The sequence below is a fragment of the Bos taurus genome, chromosome 10 (genome assembly GCF_002263795.3).
Source record: "Bos taurus isolate L1 Dominette 01449 registration number 42190680 breed Hereford chromosome 10, ARS-UCD2.0, whole genome shotgun sequence".
Taxonomy (NCBI): Eukaryota; Metazoa; Chordata; class Mammalia; order Artiodactyla; family Bovidae; genus Bos; species Bos taurus.
In genome coordinates, this window is record NC_037337.1 from 44,292,324 (window position 1) to 44,306,189 (window position 13,866).

General features: G+C 41.9%; 1 protein-coding gene across 5 annotated transcripts in view; it reads left to right on the forward strand.

Annotated features, from left to right (window-relative positions):
• The first annotated feature begins 4,505 nt into the window (after positions 1–4,505).
• Positions 4,506–13,866, forward strand: part of FRMD6 (FERM domain containing 6) — a 267,195-nt gene continuing 257,834 nt past the window's right edge. For 2 of the 5 annotated variants that reach the window (XM_024997600.2, XM_024997601.2), the window contains exons 1-2: positions 4,506–4,567; positions 4,763–4,842. The gene's annotated coding sequence lies outside the window, so the exon portion shown is untranslated. Of the gene's footprint in view, positions 4,568–4,652; positions 4,843–13,866 lie in introns of those variants that run through there. The other 3 variants (XM_059890453.1, NM_001102133.1, XM_059890452.1) reach the window with 3 other exon arrangements.

Here is a 13,866-nt window from a genome sequence, read left to right on the forward strand (position 1 = left end):
TAAAATATGAAAAGAGCAAACATTTTCATTTAAGAATGTTATCTTCAACATCAAATGCCAAAATGATAGTTTAGCATAAGGAGTAAATAAAAATAATAGCATTAGCCCTACTTCAGTGAGGGTGTGAAAAGTTTTAGAAACTACCTAGAAAAACTCAGGACTTGTATTTAAATTAGGATCTGAGTCAGGGTTCAGTCATGGGAAACGCAATCCACTTTCTTAAGCAGAAAGAAATTTAATCCTGGATTTCAGTACATTCAGAATTGTTGGAGAGTGATATCTGACCTCTTCAGGACTGTGACTGAAATTTGAGAAGTCCTGGCACCTGAGTTACCTGAGAAATTTATGGAGAGTGACATCAGAAAGAAGACAAACTAGATTTTTGGCCCTCGTCAGAGAAACAGCAACCAGCATATACTCAACAGACAAGATGCCTGTGTGAAGACCTCAAAATTGTTGGGAAGGTTGGAAAAGGGGCTGCCAGGCCAGGATTCCCGGCTGACCCCCAGAGCAAATGACTATCTGACCTGCCAGGGGAAGCACCCTCTACCTCCTACTGCTACTCAGGAGCGGGATGTGACTAGAAGTTCATGGACAAGACTGAACACATCACCTTAGCTGCAATCAAACAACCCAGAAAGCTCCACCACCACCACCAGAATAGCCCCTCAGCAGTCATACAGCTGGAGCCTGGACCCTGGACCCTGGGACACTGCTGAGGAATAGCTCCCATCTGCCAACAGCAGAGTAGAAGCAGCAGGAAAAACAGTCCCACCCTTATGTCCATCTTCCAAATCTCCCACACATGTATCTATTGGCAGGACTGATTTGCAAACCATACCCTGGCCACAAGGAGCCTGTAGAACATATCTTTCAGCTTTCCAACCTCTGTGTCAAAGAAGGCAAGTGGGATGGATGGTGGATACCAAGTTCTCACAGTGACATAGTCTTCCCCTTTCTGCCCAAATGCAGTATCTGCCACTTGGCAAAGCAGTTGTGAAACTCTTTAGGAATGTAGCCAACATGGTAGGGTTTGGGTTGACACCAGTCAGAGCAATGAAAGGCTGCATTAGCAGCTTCCTCTGTGAGAAGCTTCTTGGGTATGTGTTTGTCCTGTGATACTTCTTCTGTCCTCAAAGAGAAATGAACAGAGGATTTAGATTATGCCCTGGAAGGCCCCCAGAAGAACACAGTGTGATTACAGCTCACATGATGTCCCGGCTAATCTTGCCAAGTGTTTAACCAAGTTCATAGCATCTGTGGATGGTTGGATTTTAAGAAGCCTGAGACTATGGGTCTTAGACGGCCTCTCACCAACCACCAGCTTTGAGAAGGTGGAGGATATCTTTCCTTTGCATCACAGCTCCCTTATATAAGAAGTTTATTTTCAGAGTGGACTTGGCATGAGATGAAGATTGGACAAAGCCAGTCTAGTAAGTCATACCATACCTTACTCCTCAGAAGTTTGAGATGAGAAATTTGAGAGCATGCCATGTCAGTTGAGGATACAACTCTTTTCCCCAAGTCCTCATAGAAAGACCTTGACTTGACTCTTGGCTTTAAATATAGAAGTTTGTTAATAGATTCTCATGTGTCTTTAGTGGCACTTGCACAATGCTGATCACTTTCCTGGTCCATTCAGACCTTTGCTTATCTATAGACTCAAACACAGGCTGCTTATTTAATGTTGAAAATGATAACTCCAGTGTTGAGGTTGCTTGTCCTTCTTCTGAAGATGCTGGTGATTCCCTTCTTTGTCATTTGGCATATATTATTATATTAGCCAAAAATCTCTGAACTTGCAGCCCTTAAGAGGAATGCTGTAATGCTATGTGGATGACATGGAAAGGTTGTAAGATACAGTATTAATTGAAAAAAAGCAAGGTTCAGAGTACTATATATAGTATGTATGTATGTATAGTATAAAAGCATCTTTATTTTTGAAGCACTGGTGAAATGTAGCATCAGCATTGCCCAGGAACTTGTTAGAATGCTGATTCTTAGGCCTAACCCCCGCCCCTCCCACCGCCCAGCACCCAGCCATCCTACTGAATTGGAAACTCTGGTTGTGGGGCTGGCAGTGTGACCTCCAGATGGTGAAGAACCACAGCTGTAGTGCGTCCTGTCCTGGGATTGTTTGCTACTATATGTAGTGTCCTAGGGATCGCTAAGAGTCAGACACGACTGAACGACTTCACTTTCACTTTCATGCATTGGAGAAGGAAATGGCAACCCACTCCAGTGTTCTTGCCTGGAGAATCCCAGGGACGGGGGAGTCTGGTGGGCTGCCATCTATGGGGTCACACAGAGTCAGTGACTTAGCAGCAGAAGCAGCAGCAGCAGGGTGTGTATCCCCACTCCCAGGTGGCACTAGTGGTAAAGAACACACCTGCCAAGGCAGGAGACATAAGTTTGATGCCTGGATTGGGAAGATCCCCTGGAGGAGGAAATGGCAACCCACTCCAGTATCTTTGCCTGGATAATCCCATGGACAGAGGAGCCTAGCAGGCTACAGTCAATGGGATTGCAGACTGGAATCATGACTAAAGTGACTTAGCACACACGCAGGGTATGTATGGGTTTTTAACACCTTTAAAATTTGCATATGATCCCAGTAAATGAATTACTTACATTTGTAAAGGATTTTGATTTCATTCTCCCTGATTCATTGTATTCATATATGTCTTTTCTTTACAAAATCAGTAAAAATTTAAAAAAAATTAAATGTACTGAAAAATGCTAGCAACTAGAAGAAAAAAAAATATCTAGAGAACTATATATTAGGCCAAGGCTTTGCAGCCTTTGATATCCATACAGATTTCTGGGGGGCCTTATTAAAATGTGAGAGCTGATTGAGGCCGAGGTTTTGCATTTGTAACCAGCTCCAGGCCAAAGCGTTGGTCTGTGGATCACATTTTGAATGGCACACCACTGAAACATCAGCCATGGTTATTTCCTGAAGGTAAAATTATGGGAGATTTTCACTTTGTGCATTTCACCTTTGTGCATTGTTTGAATTTAATTTCTTGCAATGAGCTATATTGGGAGAGAAGAGTAAAGAATTTAAAAATCTTTCATCAGAATTTGTCTTACTCCTATCTCTCTCTGCTCTGTAGGCTTAGCCTTTAAAATAGCAAAATTTCCAAGAGTATATCAAAAGGAAACTCATTTATTGATCATATGCATCCCCATGCCACCCAGCTTATTGTGGATATAAATATTAAAGAGAAATGTTTTTTAAAAGTGGTGTTAGAGGGCACCTGAATAGGACTCATATTAGCTGGAATTTTTTTTCAGTGGAAAGCATCAGAATCCTAAGTAAAACAGGCTTAAGGAACCAAAGGAAATTTTCAAGAAATCCAAAGGAAATGATATTAATAGTTTCAGTCACGGCTGAATCTAAGTCTTCATCAAATGACATCCTTAGAAGTTGGTCTCTTGCTCTCTCTAAGCTCCCCTTTCCTCTGCAATGGCTTTGCCTCCATGTAGTCCCTCTTTTCCTAGGGTGGCCACCAGAAGCAAGAGGTTCTATTTCACCAGATTAGCAGCCACAGCAAGATGAGAACTCCTCTTAGCAGCAAGTCCCATCAATGACTTCTGCTGGCGTGAACTCCTCTCTGGACCAATCTCCCCATCAATCTCTGACTAGCTCAGCTTTGCCACAGTTACATTTCTGAAGAAGCCTAAGGGTGGTACAACCCCACCCAAAAAAACTGAGAGGAAGGGATGATTCCCCAGAGGAGAACTAAAATGTTGATGTAAGAACAAGGCAGATAGATATAAAAGTGAGAGATGATGTTATATTACTGTGCAGATCTTGCAGCACAGTATTCTCCTTTTACTTATTTGGAAACCAGAGTAAGTCACAATAGTAAACAGTAGACCCAAGATTTCCTATTTCTACCCCTTTGCTGTAGAAACCTCTCTACTGTGTTACCTCTTCTTCTTGGAAACTAGAAATGAATTGAATATGAAGCCTCTATAATACATGCTTACCACTGAAATGTCTTCTTAAACACTGTATTTCAGATATAAAACTTAGAGGAGCTGTAATTGCACATCGATCATCTTTGACTTTCCTACACTGACTGCTCATAGTAAGTAAGAAAACCACATTCCTTCTGTAATAGTAATTCTTGCTCCTCCTTTCCTCCTTGGGCAAACAAGTTAAAGCTTGACTAAGTGTAGCTGCTGGTCTACTTGGAAAAAGTTTGAGTCCTAACCAAGTGATTCCATGAGTGAGGTGGATGCTCTGTGGATGGAGGGGCTCACAGAAGTTTCTGATCTTCTTTTGTGGTATATTTTATCTCAGGAACTTGATTAATAGTCTAGACTTGGTCCTCCCTTTGGGCGGGCTTGCTGTCCTCTCAATTTTCCCAGGCACAGCATTATCCTTATGGACAGGTACAGGCATGCATCAGAAATCTGGAGGCTCGCCCAAAAAGTATGTCTGCTGTTTGTAAAGGAGCAATGTAGTAATTACTTATGAGTAATGCAGTGGCAGCTCTTCCATGAGAAATTAAAACTGAAAAAGAAGGCTTTCCTCTGCTTGAAGGAAGGGTATTGGGTGAGCAAATTCTTGCCCTGGGAACTCTCTCTTCTCTTTTCCCCCAAACTCTACCCCTTTATCCCCAGACATCCTTTCTTAAGCACCCTACTCTGGCACTCAGCAAGCCATAGGAATTAGGAAGAATTGGCTGGAAGTAAATAGTCTGCTTGCTCATAGCAATTGAAAGTTTTCTTCTGACGATTCTGGTTCCAGGGGAGGGAGCTGAAAATTAAATCCTGAAGCCTGCCCCATTTGGAGAGCAGCAGCCTGGCTTCTGGTGGCCACAGCAGCAGGTAGGAAACAAATTATTGTTCTTACTTTTTGTTTTTTGTAAATCATGATTTGAAGGCAAATTTCATGTTAAGTATCAATATATTGGGCACAGAATCAACAAAGGATTTAAATAATATGATTTCTGTTCATCAATCATCCCAGACTAATGAGAGGATTGATTTCTTTTTTGGGGAGGGGTTGGCTTGGGTTGACCGATATAATAGTTGAAGTCTGTACCAGGAAGAAATTCATGCCTTGATGAATTAGACAGTCTCTGCATTCTCTGGATTTTCCCTTGTAGTGTGCGTGTTTGCATACATAAGTGTCCCATACTCCAGACAAACACTCACAAAAGCATAGATGATGATCTGGCCAGAAGACAGGCCCCCTCTGATGCATTGTTTTGTTCTAAATTTTTCAAGAGCCCGTCAATGGACTTCTTGTAAAACACCACCATACATTTTTTAAAAAGGAAGTTATTTGAGACACCAATGTTAAATAAGTGTCAGTTACGTTTATATCAGTTACACCCTCACTCTTTGGGTTGCAAAAAAAGACTTTTATATATTTTGGGGTCATGTACTTCTGTATAAGGGATATAACTTAGTAAAACTAGACAAAAGACCATAGAGGGAATATGATGAGCTGTTACAGAGTTTGTCATAACCAGATCCCGAATGTTGTAAAGATGAAATATGAGGTGTGCATGATAGAATGAAGGAATAAAGGGAATATGGAAAAGAACAAAATGGAGTTCTATGAGAATTTTCAGGTCTATATTTTTCAAAGAAACGAAGTTTGAGAGTCAGCAACCAGAGAATCGATTCTCAGAGAAAATATCTGTGAATTGTGTTATGTTATTTTTTTAAATGACCATATATCGAGGTTGCCTGTTGTTTGCCATTTTATGTGTATGTTTGTATGTGTGTGTGAGAGAGAGAAGGCACTTTCCTGATACATGGAGTTACAGATCAGTGCTGGGATTTTTTTTTTTTTCTTTAGTATTAATTTATTTTATTTGTCTGTACTGGATCTCAAGTTATAGCACTTAGGATCGTCCAGCTTTGTTGCAGCATGTGAATTCTTAGTTACAGCGCATGGGATCTAGTTCCCTGACCAGGAATTGAACCCGGCCCACTGCATTGGGAGTGTGGAGTATTAGGCAGTGGGTCACGAGGCAAGTTCAGACACAGGGCTATTTTTAAATGAACTTCAGTAAACACTTATTATGTAAACATTAATTAGTACCTCTGTATTCTGGGCATTGTCCTAGGCCCTGGACTATATATATATATATACACACACACACACACACACACACACACACACACACATATATATATATATATATCATGCTGCATTTCCTCTTCAGTAATCTTTTGTGTGTGTGTGTGTGTGTGTGTACTCAGTCATTCAGTCATGTCCAATTCTTTGAGACCCCATGGACTGTAGCCCACCAGGCTCCTCTGTCCATGGGATTATCCTGGCAAGATCACTGGAGTGAGTTGCCATTTCCTGCTCCAGAGGATCTTCCTGATCCAAGCATCGAACCCATATCTCCTGCATTGCAGGCAGAGTCTACCATGAGACAGGAAGCCCTCAGTAATCTTTATGGAGTTGTCTTTTTGTTGTTAACACCTAAGACAAAAGTCTTTCAGCCCTGGGATTTCTTTGGAAGGAATGATGCTAAAGCTGAAACTCCAGTACTTTGGCCACCTCACGTGAAGAGTTGACTCATTGGAAAAGACTCTGATGCTGGGAGGGATTGGGGGCAAGAGGAGAAGGGGACGACAGAGGATGAGATGGCTGGATGGCATCACTGACTCGATGGACATGAGTCTGAGTGAACTCTGGGAGTTGGTGATGGACAGGGAGGACCGGTGTGCTGTGATTCATGGGGTCACAAGAGTCGGGCACGACTGAGCGACTGAACTGAACTGAAGACAAAAGTCAGAAACCTTTACTTTACTTTCCTCTTATTTGTGTTATCAAAAGAAAGAGAACTCCAGAGATTTAGTGCAATTACTGGAACACAGCTTCTAAAGTGGCCTGGTTATCAAAACTACTTGTGTACTGATCTGCTAGAAAAGCATATCTTGTCTTCCAGTTGGAAATGACAACTTGAAACCAAACAGTGCCTCCCAGCTTCAGTAAAATCCAGGGCTCTGATGCCGAGGACTAGCAGAACTCTGCTGTCTGATTTGGGTCCTGTTGTGGGTCTCGAGTTCCCTGGCTGAGAGTGAGGCACTGGTCCTTGACAGGATGTTTGGCCCCAAGGTGGGGGCGATGCTGTCTCTGCACTGTTTTTTCCCCCAAACCCTGTGGGAGTGAGAGAGGTGGGGAGGGGGGTGGACAGAACTCCTGGCCCAGTGGAGGGGTCTTCTCCAGATGTCTCCCAGGGGACCTCCTTCTTCATTGTATATCATGTGTGAATGGCCCGTGTGTGTGTGTGTGTGTGTGTGTTAGTCATTCAGTTGTGTCTGACTCTTTGCGACCCCATGGACTGTAGCCCACCAGGGTCCCCTGTCCATGGAATTCTCCAGGCAAGAATACTGGAGTGGGTTGCCATTCCCTTCTCCAGGGATTGAACCTAGGTCTCCCACATTGTGGGCAGACTCTTTACCATCTGAGCCACTAGGGAAGCCCATGAATGGCCCCTGAGCCCTCAGCCAGCATGACTGAATCTCCTTGAAGACCAGCCCTGATGCCTCTTCTGCCCTGAGAAGCTAACTTCTAAGCTGGCCGAGACAGACTTGGGAACTAGGCTGATAGATGTGGATGCTGCACATCTGCACGATGTGCAGATCATTACAGCACATAATGATCTGCACAATCATTACAGGCATACTCCCTTCCTCTTCACTTCTCCCCTACAGCTGCCACTTTTTGTGGTTGACATCAATAATACCTAATTCCTCACTCTGGAAAATGTCTGAGTCGGTCATGACAAAGCCAAGGGCAGAATCAGCAACAACAACAGAACAAAAATAATAATAGCACCTACCGTGTGTGAGCACTGGCTGTGTGCCAGCCACTGTGCTAAACACTTTACATACATGATCTCATTTATTCTTTACAACCATCTATGAAGTAGGGAATGCTGGGATCCCCATGATATAGACAAGGAAACTGAGGCTTAGCCATTTACCTGTTGTTGGGAGATTTACATCTGAGTGCCAGATTCTAAAACATTCAACCACAGCTGTGATGTGAATGATGATCAAGTTTATAAACACTTAAGCATTAACTAAGAAAAGACAGAAAAACAGACCTGTGAAGAGGGTGCTGGGGCAGGTGGCCCTCTGGCTCCCTTGGCTTCCCTGCTCTTCCGTGATGCCTCTGGAAAGGTCTTCGAGAGACCACCAGGGAGACCAAAGGGCTCGTTCTGCTGCCTGTGGCTTCTCTCTGCAAGTGGCCTCTCATCCCTTCCTTTGAGGTCTGGCAGCCAACATTTATCTTGGTCTTTGTTTACAAACAGGGGTCATGCATCCTGTTCTTTCTTTGCTATTTGGGGCTGACTTTAATTCCACAGAAGCATATGTTTTACTTCCACTGTGCTGGTGTTTTTGGAGACAGACTCCAGCCCTAAGAGGAGTCTGAGAGAGCCTATAACCTCTTCTTTCCCTTTCTGAGGGAGTCTATAACCTCTTCTTTCCCTTTCCTTGACTTTCAGCTAATATATTCCCTAGAAGCTACCTGGAAGCTGGAAGAGTTGTCCGATAAGGATGGTTTCTGTTTCACCAACTACCACTGTTAGTACCGTTGGAAATTCCTCTGAGGAAGAGATTGTGGTCTCTAGTCTGTTTACCCGTGGGCTCCACAATTCACAAGTCATGGCACAGGATCATTTCTGGGGAATTACTCTCACATCTTGAACGCTTTCTGTTTTCAACCTGTAGGCAAACTGTTCTGTCTCCCAAGACTAAGGATGCCAGGGAAGGGCTCAAATCAGACACCTGTGCAGTTTCAGGCCTCCACAAAGAAACCATTTGATGGCCCTTTGGTCAACTAGAGCAGCACAGCAAGACCTCATCCCCTTAGACTTACAAACTATTTTTATTGTGTGACTTGGTAATGAACTAGTAAAGGATCACTTTTTTTTGAGATTTGGCCTTAACTTGCTTGTTTCCAGTTTCAAAGGGTTCCCTTTGTCTTTCATTTTATTAGGAGAGATTGAAAGGGTTGCAGATTTGAGGTAACAAAAAGGAAGGGAGCTAATATTAATTGAGCACCTACTATGTGCTGAGTATTCTACTAACCTCTGACATATGCTGAGCTTCTCTGGTGGTAAAGAATCTGCTTGCAATGCAGGAGACCCAGTTTCAATTCCTGTGTCCAGAAGATCCCCTGGAGAAGGGAATGACAACAGAACCAGGAAAGGTAGAAAGGCCCATTTTCAGTTGAAGAAACTCAGGGTCAAAAAGAGTTAAGTTAGTAAGTCTGGTGGGGGTGTAATACAAACATAAGGCAGAATGCAAAGCCCAGGTTGCTTCCTTTATTCCGCACTGCCTCTACCTGGATTCAAAACCCCTTCCCAGTGGACAGGATGGACTCAGATTGTTGATCTCATCTAGTCTTCTGAGACTTAAGTATGTGACACCTATTGGATGAACAAGGAAACCAAGACTCAGAGGGTGTTGCTTGGCTTAATGGAAACCAGCTTTTATTAAGATTTGATAGTTTCCTACTCATATCAAAGATGAATGACTTCCTGAGGAAATAGTCTTCACATGAAAAGGTTCAACGGCCAAGATCCTAATCAACTGTAATCTTTGATTTTCCAGACCTTGATCTTAGCAATGTGTCTTTACTTACATATGCCCTACTTTCTGTTTCTAGCATAGTTTTCTTCCATAGACACAGGTCAGTGCCAGTGAAATGACAGGCTTGACACTTATGCTGATATAGTTTTCTGTCCTGTTTCGCAGGCCAATTTCATGTTATTGAGGATTTGAGATGGTTCAAAGATCACTTTTTTTTTATTTGTCATTGTTATTGTTGTATTTGGAGGTTATGTTTTCCAAAGAGGACATTAGTGAATGAAATAATACGACAAATATTTATAACAAATCGCTGAAAAGATTGCTTTCCTCAGAAACCTTACATTGTCATCAGCAACAAACACAGGGACTTGTTTCCTCACAGTTCCATGTTGGCCTGCTTTTTACTGAGCTGAAATCATTTATAGTTCTCCTCTGCAAAAATTTTGGGAGTTCTAATGTTGGAGGGTCTCTCTTCCCATCACTGAGGCCTCTACCTGAGGACCCCGCTGAGTCAGCTAACTGCCTCAATTGCCTTCAGCCAATCTTGGAAGGAAAGTTATGACCAACCTAGAAAGCATATTCAAAAGCAGAGACATTACTTTGCCAACAAAGGTCCGTCTAGTTAAGGCTATGGTTTCTCCAGTGGTCATGTATGGATGTGAGAGTTGGACTGTGAAGAAAGCTGAACGCCGAAGAATTGATGCTTTTGAACTGTGGTGTTGGAGAAGACTCTTGAGAGTCCCTTGGACTGCAAGGAGATCCAACCAGTCCATCCTAAAGGAGATCAGTCCTGGGTTTTCATTGGAAGGACTGATGCTGAAGCTAAGACTCCAATACTTTGGCCACCTTATGCAAAGATTTGACTCATTGGAAAAGACCCTGATGCTGGGAGGGATTGGGGGCAGGAGGAGAAGGGGACGACAGAGCATGAGATGGCTGGATGGCATCACCAACTTGATGGACATGAGTTTAGGTGATGGACAGAGAGGCCTGGCGTGCTTCGATTCATGGGGTCGCAAAGAGTCGGACATGACTGAGTGACTGAGCGACTGAACTGAACTGACTGAACTGAATCTTGAAGACCTGAAATGCCATGTTCTGTGGCCTGATGAAATTGGAGAGGGGGATAACAGGTGAGGGATAAGTTGAAAAGTAAAGAGAAATGGGTAAAACTCATGATAAATAAGTAGGTCAGAGGAGAAATAGAGGATATGGGAAAACTAGCCTCTTGGAGATTCTTGAAATGAAGATTAGGATATGAAGTACATTTATTTGTTTCCTAATTTATGTTGTAGTCAGCCTCCTGGTGGCTCCTGATGATCCCTGTCCCCTGATATTAGCACCCTAGTGGTCTCTTCCCACATTCCATCAGGGTTGGTCTGTGTTACCAATAGCGTACAGGAGAGGTGATGATAAAATATACTGTGGTTTCCATTTTGACTACTTTCTCCCTCTCCTGGTTTGCTAACTCTGGGGGAAATCAGCTGTCATGTTGTGAGTAGCACTTTGGAGAGGCCCATGTGTTGAAGAACTGGTAGTAACAGCATCACAACCACAGTAGAATCCAAATGACACCTCTGCCAGAAAGCCTGTCCCATCTGCTCCACTCTATTCCTTGTTAGACCATGGATAGATATTAGTTATCTGTTGCTGTAGAACAAATCACCTCACAGTAATGGCTGAAAACAGCAATGATTCATTGTTTATCAGGTTTTTTTTATTATTATTTATTAATTCTTTGTCTAGCTGAGTTGTTCTTACTATGGTTTTTCCTGGATCTATTCATTTGATTGCAGTCAGATGCAGATTTAAGATGGTGACACCCTCACATCTGGGGCCTAAAATAGCAAGGGATGGAACAGCTAGGGTGGCCTTTCCTTTTGAGTTTTATAAGAGTGTGGTATTCTCAAAGTACCAAGAAGACAACAATAGAAGCTGTAAGGCCTCTTAAGGTCTAGGTTTGGGGATATTGCACAATACCACTTCACCACATTCAACTGGACAAAACAAGTAAAAACACCGGCCTAGATTCAAAGGGTGTGAGGAATAAACTCTACCTCTTAATTAGAAAATTTTAAATAATGTGTGGTCAATTGTAATCCATCAAGTTCATCCCATGGTCACAATTATTTAAATTCCTCCCATAGGAAAAATACACTGCCCTCCTAAGACCCCTGAGATCTCATCCAGTGACCCCATTAGACTCAAAGGCCATCATCTTGTCATCTGAATCTGGTACAGATATAGATAGGGTTTCTCGTGGATAGCTCCTCTGCAATCAGAGATTAAGGTTAGTATTACAGCCTAACAAGTCCTATGTATTTCCTCTAAATTCTGCCTGTAAACTGAACCATACACCCAACATAAAGTGTTGAAACAGGGGCATGGTAACCCCAATAGATATTCCCATTCAAAAATAACACAATAGGAGACAATAGCAGTAATTGCTCCATAGAATGGCAGTTCTGAAATCTATATGGGTACATATTATCAGGTTTTCCAACTCAAGCAGGCAGGCTTTCTTGATAAAGTTCTAGGTCTTCTCTGGATTCAGCCCTCTGGTTCTTGGCTCCATCTTCTGAGATGTCATTTCTTTTTTAATACAAATGGCCTATAATTGCAGCTAAGCAGCTTTCTCAGCCTGCATACTGATTGTAGAAAGTTGGGTGGTCTAGAAGTCTCCTATCATTTTAGATACTTACTTGAATCTGACAGGATTCCTTTAAAAACATTATGGATTTTCTATGTACCTCATTATTGTTCATTTCATTAAATAAAATCTATACCTAAGATACTTCTTGGGACAGGTCTTTTTCTACACTAGTGCTGTCTAATAGAAATATAATGTAAGCTACCAATATGAACCACATACGTATTTTTTAAAGTTCTAAGAGCCACACTTTAATAATGAAACAAATGGAAGTAATTTTAGTAATACATTTTATTTAACTGAATATATCCAAAATATTACCACTTCAATGTTGTAATCAATGTAATGAATTATTAATAAGGTATTTCCCTTTTTTCCTACTATTTTTTAAAATCCAGTGTATATTTTACACGTAAAGTACCTCTCCATTTGGATTAGCTGCACTTCAAGTATGCATGCAAGGGTCATGTGTGGCTAGTGGCTACTGCACTGGGCAGCCCAGCTCCAGATTACTCAGAGCTATTTTGAGATTAGGCATCTATTTATCTTAGAAGTGCTTTTGTCTAGTTGAAAAGATCTACTCAAAGTCTTTTAAAGGTCATAATAAAGGGTCTTACAGCCACAGTCTCGAGTAATCTTTACTCTGAGACCATTTCTTATATTGAGAATCCTTTGCCATCTGGAGAGGATGGAAATGAGGAACTGTTTTATTTCTAAACCCAGCAAGTTCCAGGTCCTCCCAATTTCCTCTAAATTCTTCTTTTAAACTCAGTGGTTCCTTCTTTAACTCATCCTTCTCTCTTTGCGTACCTTTTAAAGCAAAGTTTAAAAAAAAAAAATCTATTGGCACTTCCAGCATTAAGCCTGAAAATTTCTTTAGCTCAGATCCACAAATTTATTAGATATGTGTTTTTTGCCTTACAAATGACTATAGATTATAGTTTTGAAGATTGTTTCAGCAACTCAGGTGGCCCACTTTCAGCCTCCAAAAAGAAATTCCTAACTGCCCTTTCAGCCTCTGCCAACTCTCTAGTCCCAAAGCCAGTGGCTCATGTTTTTAAGTTTCTGTTATGGAATCACTGTACTCACTAATTTCTGTTTTAGTTATTCTTTGCAGAGTAACAAATAACCCTAAAACTTGGTGACAACAATAATTTATTGTTTCTCATGATTTTGTGAGTTGACTGGCTCTTTTAATTGCTGGTGTTACCTGGGCTTGTTCAGGTTAACTACCTTCAGCTGGAAAACCAGCGAAGGGTGGGGATCAACACAGCCTTTTTCTCCCTGTGCTCTTGCATCCTTAAGGAGGCTAGACTTTGTGACATGGAGGTGGCAGCATTCTAAAGGTACAAAATTTAATGTATAAGCATTTACCAAATTTCTACTAATCTACATTTCTCAGTCCCATTGGCAAGAGTAAGCATGTGACCAAGTCCAGAGTCAATATGGGAGGAGTTACACAAGAGCAAGGGTCCTGGGAGGAATGTTTAGTTGAAGAATAGCTAATGTAAATCTCTTATAGGTATCTTATGGATTATGTGAGAGGATTTATACATAAAGCACTTTTTAGCATAGTACTACTGCTCTAAATCTGCCCAAATACCCACAGGCAGACACTGGAATTTGGTTCC